Consider the following 19,903-nt stretch of genomic DNA (forward strand, 5'->3'; position numbering starts at 1 on the left):
AAGGTTATCATCATTTAGTAAGCAGAGGTCTCTGTAAAGACTGCATCCCTTAAAAGAGGCCGGAGTGATTTCTATTCATGCCATCAATCACTTTTTAAATGAGGTCAGCTCCTTAGAAAGGCTCTATGTGACTCCAGAATTTAAAAAAAATGCGTTGCATGACTCTGATCTTTAAAAAAATAACCTCGAGCGTGTTTCTCATTCATGCCAATAACAATAATTGGTGGGACAAATAATTGTTTAATTTGGGGATATCTCATTTAACTGTAGCAACTCTGGAGAAAACACCTGGCTTTGAAAGTCAGAGTCTTTCTTCTGCTGTTGAGTGTAAAGCCCAAAAGATAACACTGCAGACAGAAACCAATCCACTTTACTACAACATATGATTATATACTTTTGCTCTGGCAAATACGTTTTGGAGGAAACACCTTCTGACATTTTTTCCTGATCTATATTGTTGTACACGTATATAATGGTATATTACTTTATATTCAGGCTTCTAAAAAAACGTGGGTACAGTTTTAGTTTAGATAAAAATACTTTCACATTTTAGCATTTTTTAGCTCATTGTTTTGGCACATACTTATGAAGCTCATTACCAGCATCTGCTTTCACTCAAGTTCTTATAAACCAGCTGTACGCTCCCTGCTCAGCATAAAACCTCAGGTTGACAGAGCTAGCAAACAGCTTGTGAACAGTAAAGTGTCTAGAAGCTTAAAAGCGTGAAATTATCCTCAAGAACTGGTGGGGTCAAGGAAACAGACCAAGTGTAAACAGAGAAAAAAAGCACTTGAGTAATGTCTTCATATCTACATGATCTATTAATGAAGACGTCTTATGAAATCTTGTGTCTCAACTTGTTTATCTGCCTAACAAACAACTAATGTGTGTCCACTCTTTTCAGAGTTAATTGTTTCATGTAGCCCATGGTCGCAGACCCTAAACCTAACCCTTCAACTAAATGTTTTTTAAGTAAACATAACCATGACTAGAATTACCCAAGTTGACAAGTAGTTCTTCTGACTACGGTGAGTTGTTATGCTTTTCATAATGTAGAAACAACATGGAAGCTACAAAGTAAATTGAAGCACTGAGCGATAAATAACACGATCAGCTGATCTGGTTTCCTAATTCAATGGGAAATCATGTGACTGTTCTTAGTTAGGAGCCGTTTTTCAATTTATCTTGCAACTTTCCTCAAGTGAAATATAATGTGTGCATCTGCCCTGTTATTCAGATCCATTCCAAATTATTATGAGTTCTTCCTCGGCCTATGCTACAACTTTCTTCCAATTTGTATTAACATCAGGCCAGTAGTTTTACTACAAGTTTGTGGACAAACTAAAAACTAGCAAATTGAGTAACAGATATCCCTTTCTTGGCAGAGCTAACAATGATATCATGCTCTATAACATTGATGACTCTGATACAAAAAATGCTTTTGTTTACCAAATAATAAATGGTTAAATGCAATCATCATCTTGTGTAAAAAGTGTCCTGAGGAAATTTTAGTTACGAAAACACTCTTTTTTAAATAATAAAGTAGGCTTTAAAAATTACATTTAGTTTTAGAAAATATTTCCCTATGGTGGCAGTACAAGACTTTGTAATGAGGTCACACTTTAAAATGGTTCCTCTCTTTCCCCGAGACGGGGAAAAACAAGTAACACACAAACGCTTTCCCTTAGCTGTGATTTTGTCTGGATTATTGGATTTGAAATAAACAACAAATTGTATGATAACCATCATAGCCTGTTCTTTAGTTGCCAGGAGCAGATATTGGAAGGAAAACAAATGAAAAATGTTGACGGTGAACATTTTGCTGATGCTTTCAATTTGTTTCCTCATTATATTGATTTAGAAAAACATAATCCAGGGGGCATTTCATTTTCGTAAAGAAAAAAGTGTTTGGTAATGCAAATTATTTGTATATGAACTGGGTTATCAGGAGACTGGCTGACAGAAACACACACAACTCTGGCACGAAGCAAGAAAAAATACTTATAGACCCATAGAGTGTTTGGACCATGTACACACATACTGCTGTGATTTGGTGTGTGTGTGTGTGTGTGTGTGTGTGTGTGTGTGTGTGTCTGGTCTGTGTGTCTGTGAGTGTGTGTGAACCTGTCTCTAATCTATTCTCAGAGGTGATTTCCCCACAGTCTGCCTCTGATTGGATTTGGTTTAATTCAAATAAACTAAGGCCTTGATTTAAATGGAAAGCACTATAGCTTATTATACGGCACAGTGCAGGACAGTCTCACTATATCAACTCTGGATTGTATTAAAGCTTTCACTCACTCTCAGTCTCTCTCTCTCTCTCTCTCTCTAACACACACACACACACACACACACACACACACACACACACACACACACACACACACACACACACACACACACACACACACACACACACACACACACACACACACACACACACACACACACACACACACACACACCACACACACACACACAATTTCTGGGGAATTTCTTTACAGTGTTTTTGCTAAATTCACCTTGCGACTTATTAATAGATGTGTGTCTGTGTGTGTTTGCGAGCGTGCGTGTACTACACCCTGTACAACACATATCGCACACACACACACACAGAGATGTACAATTTAGTAAGTGTCAGGGCTATGATAGGCTTTGATAACTTTGGTGCCACTGGACACTATTGAGGTTGGGAAGGTGACACTATAATATAAAGGTTTTATTGCACGGTGTGCGTGTGTGTGTGTGTGTGTGTGTGTGTGTGTGTGTGTGTGTGTGTGTGTGTGTGTGTGTATGTGTGTGTATGTGTGTGTCTGTGTGTGTGTGTGTAATAGAGATCCAACAGGTAGGTAATTGTCCTGAAGAGACAGAAAGTCCCATTAGCCCTCTGTCAAAAAGAAAAGTAGCTCGGTCCATGCTCGTTGCTGATATAGATCTGTGAGTGTGTGTGTATGTGTGTGTGTGTGTGTGTGTGTGTGTGTGTGTGTGTGTGTGTGTGTGTGAAGGGGTGGGACTAAAAAAGGGTGAGGGAAAACTGGAAGATAGGGTGCTCACACCAATAATTGCGATTTATCACTTTTGTTTATCCATGTATTTATTGACCCTAAATAACCACTAGTTATTTCTATTTTCAATGGATCTATGATAAACACAAACAAGAACAAAGACTCACAAACACGTGTTTATAATATTATACCATTTGTCTGTTTGATTTATATATTTAATGGCCTTTCGTTTTAACATTTAAGTGTAATAATTATTAGTAAAATGCTTTGTTCAGCTTTTTAATAATCTATAACCAGGATCGTATAACTGTAGCTCTGATGGACTAGACCTACTACACACACCCACAAACACAAACACACACACAAACGGCATAGTGTTTGGATAAAAATGAACATTCACACAGTGGTACTAGATGTTTTTTCTAATGGAAATGTGTACCATGCACGCACATGCACACACACACACACACATACACACACACACACATATCCTATGGGTTATTCCCTAATGGAACCAGATTCTACCGCAGCATCCGGACCAAGACCACCAGACTCAGAGACAGTTTTATACCACAGGCTATAAGACTACTGAACTCCTGAGCTGTGTGAATGTCTACTCACATCTGTTTAAAGTACACACATACATATATATACTGTATATTATACACATCTGCCATACATATCTGTTTATAGTACACATATCTATATATTGTACATATCTGCCATATACATCTGCTATACATAATATATGCATCTGTCCATACCTCCTCATTCAACAGTGTAAAGTGTTTAAATACTTTCAATGTATTCCAAATATGTATATATTTCACATCCTCAAATCTTTATTGTTGTTATTGTAAATATTCTTCTCTCTTTTTGCACTATTTTATTTATGTTATTTGCACCATGTATGTGGAGTTGTTGGAGGAGCACGCGACATAAGATTTTCATTGCCAACATATACGCTGTATCTGCTGTGCATATGACAAATAAAACCTTGAAACCTTGAATTCTCTTAAACACACACACACACACACACACACACACACACACACACACACACACACACACACACACACACACACACACACACACACACACACACACACACACACACACACACACACACACACACACACACACACACACACACACACACACACATATCCTATGGGTTAATCCCTAATGGAACCGGAATCTCTTAAACACACACACACACACAGACACACACACAGACACACACACCTCTAATGGAGCTGGACCCCTGAGAATGACAACCAGGCCGCTACGCATCAGTGGCCATTACCCACAAGGCAGTGCGTCAGGGCCGTGGGGCCGCCCACTCTCTTCGCCTTTCACCCCACATCCGTCAGAAACAGGTACACGCTGCTCTCTGTGTTCTGCACTATCTCTCTTCAACTCCCGCTTCATACTTTGTCTTTCTCCTTGTCTCTTTCTGCATGAGGAAAGACACATTTAAGAGCATGTTAAAGCAACCCAGCCAGGTAAGAAAGCACATTTTCTTCCAGAGGACATTTTCCACCATCTCAATCTGACTTTACAGAAATGTGTTCTTCTCTTCAGAGGGATTTTTGTTGACCTATGAATTAATCGGCTACTGTATTGGCTAGTAAACAGTCCATTTGTAGTCTGTTACTCACATTTGTTTGATTTTAAATCCCCATATAACAACACATAAACAGATATATTCTCCCGCTCCAGGCTACAAACACAGTTGGTTTTCTACTCAGAAACCATTTTATTTTCACTCTTGGCGCACGCTGGAAATAATCGCCAAGTCATAAATTATGATGAATTATCTACAGTGGCCCACAGGGGACAGTGGTTGCATTCAGGAGAAAAGGGCAGCATGTAAATTAGGCTTCGTCTGCATTTCTGCCTCTATTATAAAGCTCAAAGACAGTGTGAGAAATGTAATGTGTAATTCTTGCCTGGGGCGTTTTGAACCTATGACCCTGAGTGAACCCAAACTCAATTTAAATGACAAAATAGAAAAATAAACAAACAGAATTATTAATGAATTCAAAGCAGCTATTTATAATCTGGACAAACTGTTTTATAGTCTAGAAACCTTATATGGAGCGCCAATAAAAACAAACAGAAATTAATTGCACATGATACAGAAAAAACTAAACAGAGGACTAAAATATCAGGAACAACCAGACAATATACTGACATCTAATACAACCAAACCATAAATGAAGACATGGGTCGCTGACTTGGTTTTTGACAGAAAGATTTGTATACATTTCGCACAGTTGGAGACAGATTTGGGGAACAGAACACTGGAATCAGATGTGTTAGTTTTGGCAGATACCCCCCAATCAGTGCAGGCTTCATGAATGCTGTGTTGTTGCACAGCTGATGATTTATGTTACACAGCTGGCTCTAACAATTTATCCCATTCCTGTGAAAACAACAAGTCCTTCAGACAAAATATGCTTTTGTTGCTTTGCCTTTTTAAATCTTCATTTGCATTTTCTGATCTCATCCTCTTTTATCACATAGCACTGCTGTCAGCACCTGCCAAAATGCACATAAAAGGAAAAGTATTCATAAGGCCCAGACAGAGTTGTGCATGAAAACACAGGAGCACCACTTTTATTTTTATTTTTTTACCGTAGATGTCTTGATCACACAGAGTGTTTTTGCTTGGTCAATTTGGTTGTTTTTTAAATTGTATCTTGACAACCAAGAATGAGTGCTAACATTACCCTAGCACAAACCATGAACTGTACACCACCTTATAGTTAATAGTAGAATGAAAAAATAACTTCAAGTCTCAATTACTGCACTAATTTTCCTCCATGTTGTTTTTTTCGAGTTATGATAACTACGATTGGTAGTGACATATACTGAAATAAGGGCATCCAGCAACAGTGTGCACGTAAGGCCTGCCTCTCAACTGATCCGATTGGACAATGGGGAAAAGGGAGGTTCAAGGGGGTCCTGCAAAAACGCTGCAAAAAGTTGCCCATCAATGCAAAAGCAGCAAGCTAAAAGCTTTACTCTCTTTGTAAACAATTTCATTTTAGCCGCCCCAGCTCTGACTGATTAGGGTCTAAGACAATTTTCCGAAGCATTCATCTGATGTTCAAAGTTTGGTTAGGCTTAGGAGCAAAAACAACTTGGTAAACGTTTGCAGGTCATCTTTTGCTCCTGACACACAATAGTCCGTTTTCAGGGGACTGTAAGTATGTCAATTTTAGCAACCAAATATTGGTCTTGCATAAAACATTTATAGTATAAATATGTTCTGTATTAGCCTGAAGGGTAAACCTTTGTTTGCTTTTCTACAGTATATGTGTCTGTTTTTACTGCTTTCTCTTTCACCACCTCTCTTCATAACACGTAATGTGCTGCTCTGTCTCTTTTATCACCTTTCTGGCTCGGTTTGTCTCTCCCTCGCTGTCTTAAATGCCTTTCAGTCATCCCCCGAAGTATCTACTCCCTCTTCCCTCCCCCTCCCTCTGATCGCCTCTCTCTTTCTTCCTCTCCCTGATGTCTCTTCTCGTCATTTCCACTTGTCAGGCTAAAGGGAGCAGACAAATGGATAGACAGATGAATACCCAGATCTGTAGAGGGCCAAAAAGAATGATGGAGCGATGAAATAAAGGAGTGACAGTGCGTGACAGCGCTCAGCTGAGCCCTGTTGAGGGCCCGGGAGGAAGCGAGGAGTGAGAGGGGAAGAAAAGACTGACATAAAGGAGAAAAATGAAGACAGAGATGCTGGAGGAGGATGGCTCTGTTGTACCATATTTAGTAGTAACGAGTAATAAGCCATGACAAAATGATGTCAATAATATTGCTCTGTCTTTCTGTGGCCGATGGATTAAACACAATAGTCATTCATCCTTTTGTCATGAAGCTCTTATATGTTCTGCATTAAACACCCACTAAGCCTTCGTCTTTCATAGACTGGTCAAAATGGGGCATTATGTTTTTCTGTAACTGTGGAAACAACACAACAACAACAACAACAACAACAATAAATCATTGGTCCCCCGTATGTGTTGCTGAACATATTCTTTTTCAAGCTTTTGCAGCACATATGCTTGAAACACTGATAGCGGTTAGCACAGGTCTTACATATAATATAATATAATCTCTAGCTGTTGCCCATCAGTTTCTACTGGCTGTTTTTATGTTTTTCAGCCGAAGCTAACATTAGCGGCATTTGTTTGTTGAAAACAAGTCACTTTTCCAAATTGCTTGTTGTTAAACCTGCACCATGTGAAAGATGATTTAATATGCACTTCAGGGCTGAATCTACAATGAAAAAAATAAAGACTCTTAGCTGCACCCCCAAGTACAAAAAAAAGCATTTGCTAATTAAAAATTGAATAAAAAGGCATTGTTCTTTTATTGTAGTGTACAGCTATGCAATGTAAGTGTTACATCATAAGTGTGATGATCACATTTTAATTGAATTCTAAGCTATCTTACACTGTAGACTTATAAAAGGGCAGAAAAGGTAAATGGACTGTATTTATATGGCACCTCATCCAGTCTTTACAACCCCTCAAAGGATTTACATTCTACACGTCATCTTTCACCCATTCACCTCTCCTTCATACAGAGCATTGTGCCACATTGACTCAAGGATTCTACTGTAACATTCAAACATCAACATCTTGACTGCACAGGGCTGGGATCCAACCTACAACCTTAGGACTGAAAGACAACCGCACTCCCACACAGCCACAAGACGGAGGATGTATTCACCTTCCTTCCATTGTCTGAAATTGTGCAGCCTGTAAAAGTGTTGCATTCTGTTCAAACACACATCAAAGCTAAAGATGTAATGCCTATATATTAATGACTTCAAAGTCATATTACTGTGCCTACAGTATGTAGCTGTAACCATTCTCAAAAGGGATTAAATGGCCAACATAAAAAAGGCTTACTTTAGTTTGTTAGATATTAAAGTGTTACTGTGACATAAAGTATCTTCCTTTTTTCTCCATGCAGTATTACATTGTTATTTTTCTACTTTAAGATCATCATTACTGTCAAGGATAAAACAAACTGTAGTATACAAGGCAAACATATAGGACAAACAATATAGGAATGCTTTAAAATTGGCAGGAAGTTCTCTTTTTTCCCATGCGATTCATATTGTTTTGATGTCAACATCAGAATACATATGTGGATTATTTAAAATTACCCCGTGCAGTGATCAGTAATCCCTTATGGTATGGTAATCCCATAATTACTGGATTTATGAACAAAGGTAGCTTCAAAAGCAGAGCTTTGTAGATATGACTCTGTGCATTTAATTTTCTAAAGAATGAAAATGTGTTGGAGTCTCAAGAGGTGGGCCACATGTGTGACATGACACAATTCGATTCTTGGAAAAACAAGCGCATTCCTACTCATGTAAGGCATTCAGAAATGCTACAATAATACCCAGGAGGATGTTATTCACTGAGATAACGTGTAAGACTGACACCCAAATCTCTTACTTACAGGAAAAATACATTCTTAAGGGGATTATATAAGCGTTTGTGTATTATCTGAAAGAACTGTACAAAAATAAGAACAAAAGACAGGAAGAAACAAGACACTAACTGTGAAATATTTTGGCTCAGAATACAGTGTAGTCTCTGTGGACATGTTTTCTGTTGTGTTGAGTCCAACACATTGGATTTGAGATTAAACTGTTTGTATGTCAGCATGCTTCGCTGGAAGGTTTGGCGATCCAATTGAACAGCAATGGCGGCGGGTTTGGATGGAATTCCTTCTTTCTTTTACTTCTCGATTTTGAATCCCTCAAAACAATACCAACAGATTCAAAGCAGTGAAGCTATAAACTAGAAGAAGACAATACTTTATTAATCCCTTAAAGCAATTTCCCTGTAAGGGATTAATAAAGTATGTCTTCTTCTTCTTCTTCTTCTATATTGACATACATATTGATAAGTCATTATCTGTCGTTTCAACCATCACCAACTCAAATGTTTGTAAAGAAATGTAACTTGAAGAGTAACAGGTGAAAATGGGCCTGCTCTACATGCTTTTTCTAGCCCATGAATAGCTTGCAGAATGAGTGTGATGCAGATTTGAAGAAGATTCTCGACAACAAAACTGTATTTGGGAAGGGAAACAATGACATAGCATCCTAAAAATACATAAGGATACTTCTTTGACATTAAGAATCCACCAATGACTATGACTAAAGCACTGATCCTCACCCTAAATTTGCATATACAGATGCATTCATATGAGATAAAAGTATAGAAATCTACACAGTTCTTTTGGTATGGAGACAAAGTTATCTGACAAAAAAATCCCCAACAGGAATATTTTAAGTCATACTCCTGGCCACCTGGCCAGGATGCCACATGCATGCACAGAACATCGCACAGTTTAAAACTCCTTTAGTATCTTTTGTTCTCCATACGTATATGAGTTTATGAAAAGGCAACAATGTTCCCTTAGTATGTGTTAACCTCAAAACACTCAAAAGCTGATACTCAGCACATTCTCCTCCGTCATTATTACAATTCAAATGTAGAGAACCGAGCCAAATGAAAGTAAATAAAATATACTCCTTTTGCTGCATAATGCTAAATTCTTGCTCATGTCAGAGGTTCCTGGGTAAAGTTAGTCAAGAGAGAGAAAAAAACCACAGTGATTCAATAGTCATTAAAATTCATGAGGAGGTGACAAAGCTTCATGCAGTGCCACTGTTCTTTGTAATATGTATAGCTGCTAAATGCTGTAAATCACACAGCCAGTGAGGGGTGCACAGCATCATGTAGTCTGATAATTACTGCAACACAGAGAAGAGATAAACTCAGTTTGTGGATTTATGATTTATAGATGTATTCAAGATGATAAGCTGAAACTCATAATGTATATCATAACCATGGATTAAAAGTTATATATGAAATTGTTTTTTTAAACTGCTTGGATAACAATTTCTTCATTTAGTGTTTATAAATCTGTCATCACCATGAACAAACATCTGGTGGTGACAAGGCGCTTTGCATTGAGTTGATGGGGAATCTTTGCCTTAAGGTGCCCTATTATGCTTTGGGTTTCCCCTTTCCTGTAGTGTGTTATATAGGTTTTTGTGCATGTAAATGGTCTGCAAAGGCTAAAATACCAAAGTTTATCCTTAATGAAAGGACACATTTATGACTTGTTTTGAATGTCATTCTTTAGTTGGAACAAATGGGCTGAATGACAGACATAGGTATACAGAAGGTACTGGGAGAAGAAGTGTTTATGTTTTCAAGAGACTTGTTTACAAAAGAAAGATTTAAGAACAACCTTATTTAAGATTTCATTTTTTTTAACAATAGAAGGCTCTGTTGAAAATAACAACCTAGTTATCAAGTTCACAAAATACAAAATAAGAAAACACATTACTGAAAAGAAACGGACAAAGTGCAGGCAAAGAAGAAAAAGGAAAAAGAGGCATGCAGCAACGGCCTAAATCAAGGTCAATGCTACTATTTACAGTTCAGTGAGACAACTCACGTGTTTCATTCATATGTTTATTAGAAACAGTATATAGTTTGAGTTAGGCGTCTAGGCTCGGGCCTCATCACTCCACATATTAACATAGAACATTGAGTGATGATTAGATAACTAACCCCCGAGCCTACAGGTGGAGGCTGGGGAGGAAGCTGGGGTGGTTGTGGGGCAGGCGAGCATCGCCAACGTGAATGCAGCAGCAGCAGCGAGATGAACACATTAGCGGCGTGGAAACAGCAGTAGTAGCAGCAGCTGCATTAACGATGCAGAGGTAGGCGGATCCAACAGCTTAAATAGAGCGCCAGGTTAGGAGACTATGTTTGGTTGGTTGGAAGAGTGATGAGGGGCGTTATGTGCCAGTGTATCATTGGTGCTCGAGTTGACTGCCTGAACTAGCTCAAAAGCTTCGCCCCATTTATTGAAATGTTACAAAATAACTTGAACGTAGGGCCAAACTGCAACATACCAATAAACACATTTAAAAACATAAAGGAGAAGTGCGAAGACTGACATTGTCCTTCATTTAAAATGTATTGTGCATAAATCAACAAAAATGCTTTAAAATACTACTGTTACTCTTTAAAACTAAATTCCCTCTCATAAGGATTTCATTAAAAACCTTATTATAATCACAAAGCCACTTTTTCAAAAACTAGAATATTAGGATTCCGCTTGAAAATATATTAACATCTGTGTGTTCAAGAGATTATCTGTGAATCCTCCTCTTTGTTCGCCAAACAGACAAGTGGAAAATGAGTCAGGTAAAGGTGAGAGAAAGACAGCTAAGAGCTATGGGAAGGGAAAAAATAGTAGGAGAACAGTAAAAAATGATGTGTTCCAAGTGTGAAATGCGGAGATAAGCCACCATTAAAGCACATCCATGTCGGCATGCTGAGATGGACGGATAGCAGCTAAGGGAACCTGATGGATGCAGGAGTGGATGGATGGATGGATGGGCGGATAGACAGGAAATGAAACTCATAACCCAAGTGAAGATGTCTCCCTGTCTGACACGAGCAGATATATAATCTAGTCTGCCAGGTGGAGACGGATGAGCGGATATGGAGAACGTGAGGCAGCAGGTAATATAAAAGATGACGTGACGGCGTCCTTGAAGCCGAAATGTTTTAAAATGAAAAGTGTTTGATCGTGCCAAAGAGATCGAGAGGGAGAAAAGAGAGTGCAGGTGTGGGAGTGTAGTAGAGGAGTGTGTTTGTGTGTGAGTGTTTGAGCTCGTACGGCCAGGTTAAACTGACAGATGGAGACAGATGAAAGGAAGATGATGTGGGGAGCGAGAGGTGAGGACAGGAGGAGAGAGTGATGAGACATGTGACAGGAGAGAGAAAAAGAGGAGGAGAAGAAAACTATTCTTTGTTTGCCTCTTTCCTCTCGAGTCATCCTTCTGCGTATCTTTCTCTTCTCGTCTCTAATAAGAGCTGATGAAGGGGTTGAGCAAACAAAGCAGAAGCCTTTTGGTGGCTCTGAAGTTGTTTAAAATACCACACGCGTGTCGAAGACGGCCTATCGATTACAGAGCAAGCACACACACATTCATTTTTTTCCCCATCCTGCTGTTCAGTGAAGTAGGAGAAAATTATTAAAAGACCGCACATCCAATATAGCTGCAAATATAAGTATACAGACGCACACACACAGTTTAATAAAGTATTGACAGATGGATATTAGACACTTCGTAAACTGTGAAAGCACTATAATAACTTTAAGGACACTGAACTAAAGAGGAGAATATATACAGTAAACATCAAGTCGGTCATTGTTTTCAGTGTGTTTGTATGGATAAATCATTATCAACATGACAAACTTACATGATGATACTGAAATTATATTATTTATTTTAAATCTCTTTTGCCAGTTTTTTGATGCAGTCATTTGCAAGAGACATACTGTGTTATTTGTATGAAAAGTCATTTTTTGTTATAGATGTTTTGAGGGAATTAAAAGAACTTGGTTAAGTAGAATGAAAAATATGTTATTTTGAAATACCTTCCTCCTCAGGAGATCCTTACTACAGGTGTGGAAGTAACCTATGAGAGGTTTTAACATCTCACAGAACATATATGCTTTAATTTTTAAATATGTATAAATCAACACCAACTGTAAAAACAGCCTGTGTGAGCCTGGAGCCGAAATACCCTGCATTTGTTTTACCCTCCTACTCTACTATTTATTTTCCTCCGCTGTGCTTAGTGAAGCATAATCTCCACAGGCAGCCATTCAAATCCCATAAATCTTTAACAAGATAGTTTTTTCTCTCTCTGCTATCTATTATTATCAATCAAGGCCCTTACATCTCCACAAGCTTCTCGGGTTTGATTTTGGCAACATTGTAGAAAATAAAAACAAAAACCCTCGTTTTGAGTAGAATGAATGAAATGCACTTTTTCACTCTGCATATTGATACCAGTCCCATTTTTCTTGCAACACAACATGGTTTTTTCCCTTTTTTCCACAGAAAATCCATCAATGTTGTTCTTTATCTAAAAACATATGATGTACCCTTGGACCTTCACCCTTTCAACACAAAAAATGTTATATTTATCCCACCCATCCAGAAATAAATACAGCACTCAACTCAGCATTGTGGACAATACGGAACATGGAAAGATATAGCTGCAGTAGAAATAATACAAAACAGTCATATTACCTTTTTGTACTTGTCATTAACAGTTTTGAAATGCGTTTTACTGATTGTGATACATTTACAACTCTTGTGTCACTGTTTTCAAACTGTTACTTCTGTTACGCTTTTTGATAACAGTTCCAACTTCCATGAACCACAGTTTTGGCTGTCAGCGTCACCGTCAGTGATTTACATTTCGGCTAGAAAGTGAGGTATTGAGTGGAACACAAACTATTATCATCTATTACAAACAGGAATTAGTGACAGGTGGACAAAGGTTCCTACATTGGGCCCCATCCAAGGAACAATAAATACATGTATTTTTACATGTATTTATTTGATTTGATGAAAAGATATCTTGCCATTAGTAGTAAATTATGTCTTATAAGCTGCTTAGAGGAACTGTTAGTCAGTCGGGTTATATTTCGCCCTCTAGTATTTATTAAATATTGCTGTTAAAACATTTTCAAACCAATTTTACAAGAATACATTTGAACACATCATAACATTAAACTTTACCTTCAACATCCGCTCATGATTACTGGATAGAGCTTGAAAGCATTACAATGTAACTCAATGTAACATCATCTAATGTAAGCTGTTGCTCTTATACAGCTAAGATAAAGTTAGCTTGTTCTGGCTAACAGCTACGAGCTAACAGCTAATGTAACACAGCTCCAGCAAATTTTAACAGGGATTTGTGGCTAACAACATACTCTAGCATTAAACCATAGACCTTTTGCCTGGGAGCCCCTGGGCCTTGTGTAGGGTGCATCTCTACCCTTTGAAGATGTGCCTGGGTTGAGCTCGAGACAGTAGGCCTAAAGGATGTACTTTTTAAATGTTAAAGCTAAAACTGGTTATTTTTTTAACACTGGTGACATCTGGTGTGAAATTGGCTATAACCAAACAACAAATTGGGTGCTGGTCTCAGTTGTCAAAATCCTGTCTGTCTTAAATCGACCTGCCTGTTACTTCTGAACTGTTACAGAACGTCACAGTAACTGAATCAGGGAAAATCCGCCTGTAAACCTAATGCCGGCAGCAATCATATCAACTGAATGACATTTTAATACACACAGAAGAATGTACACGCACCTAATAAGGTTTGTATTCTGAAGTAAACACAAACACATACACCCACATTAAGAAGTATAAGAGAACTACACTCTAACAAAAACAAGTGCAACACACACACGCACACCCTCCAGTCCGCCCACGCTCTCCCCGGATCACGCTATTCATTTCATCTTTGCTTCCCTTTGCGGAGATGATGAGCTGGAAACACGAAAGGGATCCAGTGAACTGGAGGAGAGCTTTTCTATCGCTCCATCTCCCTTTAAGTCCTCCCTTCACTCTATTTTTCTCATTTCTGTTGTTTCTTTCCCTCTTTCATCGATTTAATCTCTTCTGTTTTCTCTCACTCTTTTTCTTCACGTTATCTGGTTTTTTCTACCTTTTTCCTCGCCTCTCTTCACCTCACATCTCTACATACACTGTGTATCTCCACTTTCCTTTGTTCATGTTTCTCCCCCCTTGTCCAGATTTTATTTTTACAACCCTCCCCTCAAACCCCCCCCCCCACCGCCCACCCCCACCTCTCTATGTTCCCCCCTCTATCTTTCTTTCTTTCTTTCTTTCTTTCTTGATTTCTCCACCCCTTCCCTTGGGGATTTGGCAGATAGTGGATGTTGCCACTTGGGAATGATGAAGGCTGCGAAGCAGTGGATTAAACACTGAACGATCCACCGAATGCCTCAGTCTCTTGCACATGAACACACACACACACACACACACACACACACACACACACACACACACACACACACACACACACACACACACACACACACACACACACACACACACACACACACACACACACACACACACACACACACACACACACACACACACACCTCATGTCACAGCTGCTTCTGTCTTCACAATCTATTCTTAGAAACCAGAATATCCTCTTTCCCTTTGTACATTCTCTATCTCTCCTACACACACACACACACACACACACACACACACACACACACACACACACACACACACACACACACACACACACACACACACACACACACACACACACACACACACACACACACACACACACACACACACACACACACACACACACACACACACACACACACACACACACACATACTCAAAAAGCCAATATCTTGCGAGAACGGCCCATAAACCCTCGTCAACATCTGACACCCCATGCTTTTCCCTCTTCACCCCCTTGCCTCCGCTTCCCTCCCTTCATCAATCTTCTCTGCTCTTATCAGAAAACTTAATTAAGGAGCTCCAATTAAGGCGGGATGGATTGGTCGTAGCCATGGCAACAACATCACTCATATTACGGCCTGGATAAAACAAATCAGCCAAATATTGAAAAAAGAGAGTGGAAGCAAGGAAGGTGAGGAGAAATAAAATATAAAAGATGCATGAGAATTGGAGGTCAAAAATTATTTAAAAAATGAAATTTGTTTTTTTAATAGGCGAGAGTAGGCTGACATTTTGGTCGAGCAAACATTTTTATTTTTGTAAATCCACAAATTTGCATTTTCTGCGTCATAATAAAAGAGAGCTGGGATCATCTGGTTTGTTTTGTAACTCTAGTTCAGGATTTGGTTATGTTTACCTATTGGAAATGGCTATTTCCACATCTGCATTTTTGTTATAAGAATAGAATTCCATAAATATATATTTAGTAAATAATATTTTATTTCTTAAATAGTTATCTTTTTATGAAAATGGAAGAACGTTGTGTTAAATCTTTATTTTAAGATATCTTTATTTAAATATGGTAGTTGGAGGGTGTTGAAGATCTAGGTCAAGGAAAAGTTCCAAGATAACATTTACTGGAAAAACATCTTAATTTTTGTGCGACAAATAAGATTCAACCCCCTGCTGTATGTATAAAAATGGAATCTTCATATAAAATAATGATTGTCATTTGATTATCATTTCATATCATCATTTCGTTATACATTGTATTACATCTCATCTAGCTGACGCTTCTATTCAAAGCAACTTATTTATACTTCAATACCACAGACAGGCCTACAGGAGCAATTTATTAATATGCCATTTGTTGAAGAACACTTTGACTGCTGGGGATTGAACCACTGACCTTCTGAGCTGCTATGTAATATTTAAGAACATAGCTTCATTAAAACCCTACACATGTATCCCGCTGCAGACGTCACTGATTGTGTAGTGGACAGCGAGATCAGCTGAAGGGTCAGGTCTGTAACCCAAAAGTCAACTAAGTTTCTGGAAGACATCTACAAATGTTCCTCTCTCATACATCATCTGTATTTATTTCACATATACGCTCAATCTAAGAGTCTGAATATGGCTCTCAGGCCCTGAGGAGGATTAGCTAAAAGCAGAAGAGAAAACTTAAATAGCTGCAGTAAGAGCTAATTTGGGATGAGCAACGGTGCCTGAACAAACCTGGACTCGTATATCTCAGAAGGCGAGAAAAATTATTTAAAGATGACATAGTTTTGAGAGGACACATATTATTTTAAATTGCACGAGGGTTTGAATTCAAAAAATGAGATTAATATTAAACTGAAACTGGCTTACTTATCATTCAATGGCTTTACTGTGAGGTTTTATCATTCAAAATGGGCAGAGAGTGAGTCAGCAAAAGCAACTCCAACAATCCAGATTTCTGCTTTGACTCTGTTGTTCTCTGAGACTGCTTGCCCCTGGCATACACTTGTGTTTTTTTGAGCTATTTTGAACTCTAGTTGGCACTAAAGCAGCGAGTGAGTCAGACTTTTGGCCAACATTTTCAATGTTTTAATCCATTTTACTTTTGCTTGTTAAAGCACACTGGGTTTAACTTTAACAAGCACATATTATGCTGGTTCACATTTGTATTTTTGTGCTTTTACTCTGACATGTTTGCACGCTTTAATATTTAAAAAGGGCTTTTTTTCCCCTCATACTGCACAGAGGAGTTTCAGGCGGGGGAGTGTGTGGGAGCCACTTAAAAAAAATCATTCACCTCCTTAGATCTAAAAGTAAATGTATCTTTTGTAACCTGCTATTCATTTGACTTATTTAACTTTCTTTTCATTTACTTTACAAATGTCGCTTGATGTACTTTTATGCCGTATTGGGTTTTGAAAGACAAAAATACATTACAACAAAAGAGACTTTTACGTTTTAAAATTCTGCTCTCTACTCGATTGTATCTGATAAAGACATTCTTTACCACACTGAACTGGTAACATGTGAACGAGCAACAGTGAACACAACAGCTGTGTGTGCCATGCACATTGATCATCACAGGTCTACTACACATGTAAAACACACTCTGTTAAATGTACAGCTTCACTGATGCACAAGGTAAATACAAACCAGTGAGTTAAAGTCCGGGCGGTAATCTGAGTTTCAGTTGTCTCTTAAAAACTGTGGGAAGTCTGTCAATAAACTGTGTCGCTGTAAAACCATCCACATTATAATAGCATTGTTAGTCAAAACTATAGACTGTATTTTACAAGTGGACATAGTCAATATTCAAAGATTCAAAGGCTTTAATGTCATGTGCACATTAGCTCCTTCAACAATGAAACATAGTTATATACGACAAAACACAATACAACAATTACAAAAATAAAAATAGTGCAAGAAGAAGTCTATATACACCTAAATATAATATGTTATAAGGACAGAATGTAAAATGTAATAGTGTACAGTAAAATGAAACTAAATACTGTTTATTTACTTTTTACAGTTTTGAAGCCTGAAGTTCTCCCTTTTGGACTTTGCCATCTTGGATTTTGGCCAGCACCATTTGGGATATCAACAAATATCAACCAAACGCCAAATCAGAGGCATCCAAATTGTTACACATTACAGTTCATGAAGTGAAAACACTCTGGCAAAGGGTGAACAGATTACGACAAAAGGGAGAGAACACCATGACTGGAAAAAGCCCAGGGCGTAATTTTACAATCAGGGTAGTCACGCCCTATAGCATACCATGCTTTATCGTCTATTTTATTCTAATGGGTCCATCATTTACAAAATGAACATCATTCTGTATCAAAGATGACGTGAAACTAGTGATTAAGACTTTTAACCCATTAGGAAAATGTTGAACCAGGTCATAAATCAAGTGAGTATTAGGATATACAATTGGACAATTGAGTCGCCCCATGTTAACAATTAGAGAGAATGCAAGCACAAGGCACTTCAGCATTGACCTTTATTTTCTGATCCGAAGGTTGCTACCTTGTCTTAACAGTCAGTCACTTTTTGCACCAGAGCCCACATTGTCTGGGTTTTCCGTCTTTTCCTTTGCAGCAGCTGGTTAAACAGAAAGTACTGAACATACAGGGAAATAACTAGTGGTTCGTCTTTTGTTTTTACTAAACGTGCTAATTTACAGACTGTGTTTGAGGTGTGAGTACACGTTTCATACTACTATAGTCAACACAGTCCATATGCCAGTATTGCACATCATTGTAAATAAAAAACAATCTTAGGAGGTAAAAATTGCCTTTAAATAAAACCCACGACTCTCTCAGCCAGCTCTTTAAAATGCATGCAATACATATGTAAATATAGATCTGCACACTTATACAAATTTTGACATGTGAGATAGATGGTTCACCGCTGGCCCAAGAACAAACAGTCTGGATGGAAATCAACAAGCAGAAGATGATTGTGTGCCTTGGAGGCTTGTCTGTCCACCTCCCTCTCAGCTTTCATGTGTGCACAAAGACAAGAGATGAAGGGGGAGACTCTGGGTTTACCTGCTGCTTTGCTGAAAAAACAAACTACTTTTGATTCAGAAAACTTCTTCCAAACATAAAAGATCCAGTTTAAAGTGCTAGGAAATCAAGACTCTCTTCTTGAGATGCCAGGTTATACCGAGTTTCATCAGCCCAACAGGTAGAAATCTATTACACACAAGCAATTTTTAGAGCTGAATGCAATACAGCAAAAGCTTGCATTTTTATAGATCTGGAGTCATAGAGGGTGAAAAGGATCGCCCTCTTTGACAGCTTCCACGTCTTGAACTGATGGTATCTAATAGCATATCTGAGGGGGGATTTTTAACCCCCCTTTAAAAATCAATGATTACACTTTGCAGTCATTTAAATCAAGCTATTTCCTATTTTTGCTACAGCGGGGCTTCCGCTTGCCTCGAACGGCAGAGAAGCAGCGCTGTGTGGAAACTTGATCAACTACTCCAGGGGCAACATGCTGATCTGTGGCTCGATCTGCCTCCCCGATGCGCCCTGCAATTTATGTGCCTCTATCTGCACTGAGGGGAGATGAATCACAGAGGAAAGGGTGCTATCCCGCTTTCAAGCTACTGCCAAATACTGCTACACAAAGACAGACACACACACACACACACACACACACACACACACACACACACACACACACACACACACACACACACACACACACACACACACACACACACACACACACACACACACACACACACTTAGAGGAGAGTGGTGAAAACATGCTCAGATCTTTGACTATAATTACTGTGATAATACAAATATGTAAATATATTCTCGCATTCTAATATACATTATACAAAAAGTATTAGTGTCAGCAAATGCTTAAACCAACACACAAAGTGTATTCACATACATAATTAAAAATAGTATATTTTCATTTTCAGTTTCAACTGATTATAATTGAAAATACACCGTAGCTGTGTTCTAGCCTCAGGCACGTGTTT

At 38.4% G+C, this 19,903-nt stretch overlaps 1 protein-coding gene across 3 annotated transcripts in view; it reads right to left on the bottom strand.

The window, feature by feature from the left end:
• The window catches only part of pvrl2l (PVR cell adhesion molecule related 2 like), a 267,337-nt gene that overhangs the window by 50,135 nt on the left and 197,299 nt on the right, over nucleotides 1-19,903 (bottom strand). The gene's annotated exons all lie outside the window — the stretch shown is intronic.

This window comes from Eleginops maclovinus, chromosome 13, assembly GCF_036324505.1.
Source record: "Eleginops maclovinus isolate JMC-PN-2008 ecotype Puerto Natales chromosome 13, JC_Emac_rtc_rv5, whole genome shotgun sequence".
Classification (NCBI taxonomy): domain Eukaryota; kingdom Metazoa; phylum Chordata; class Actinopteri; order Perciformes; family Eleginopidae; genus Eleginops; species Eleginops maclovinus.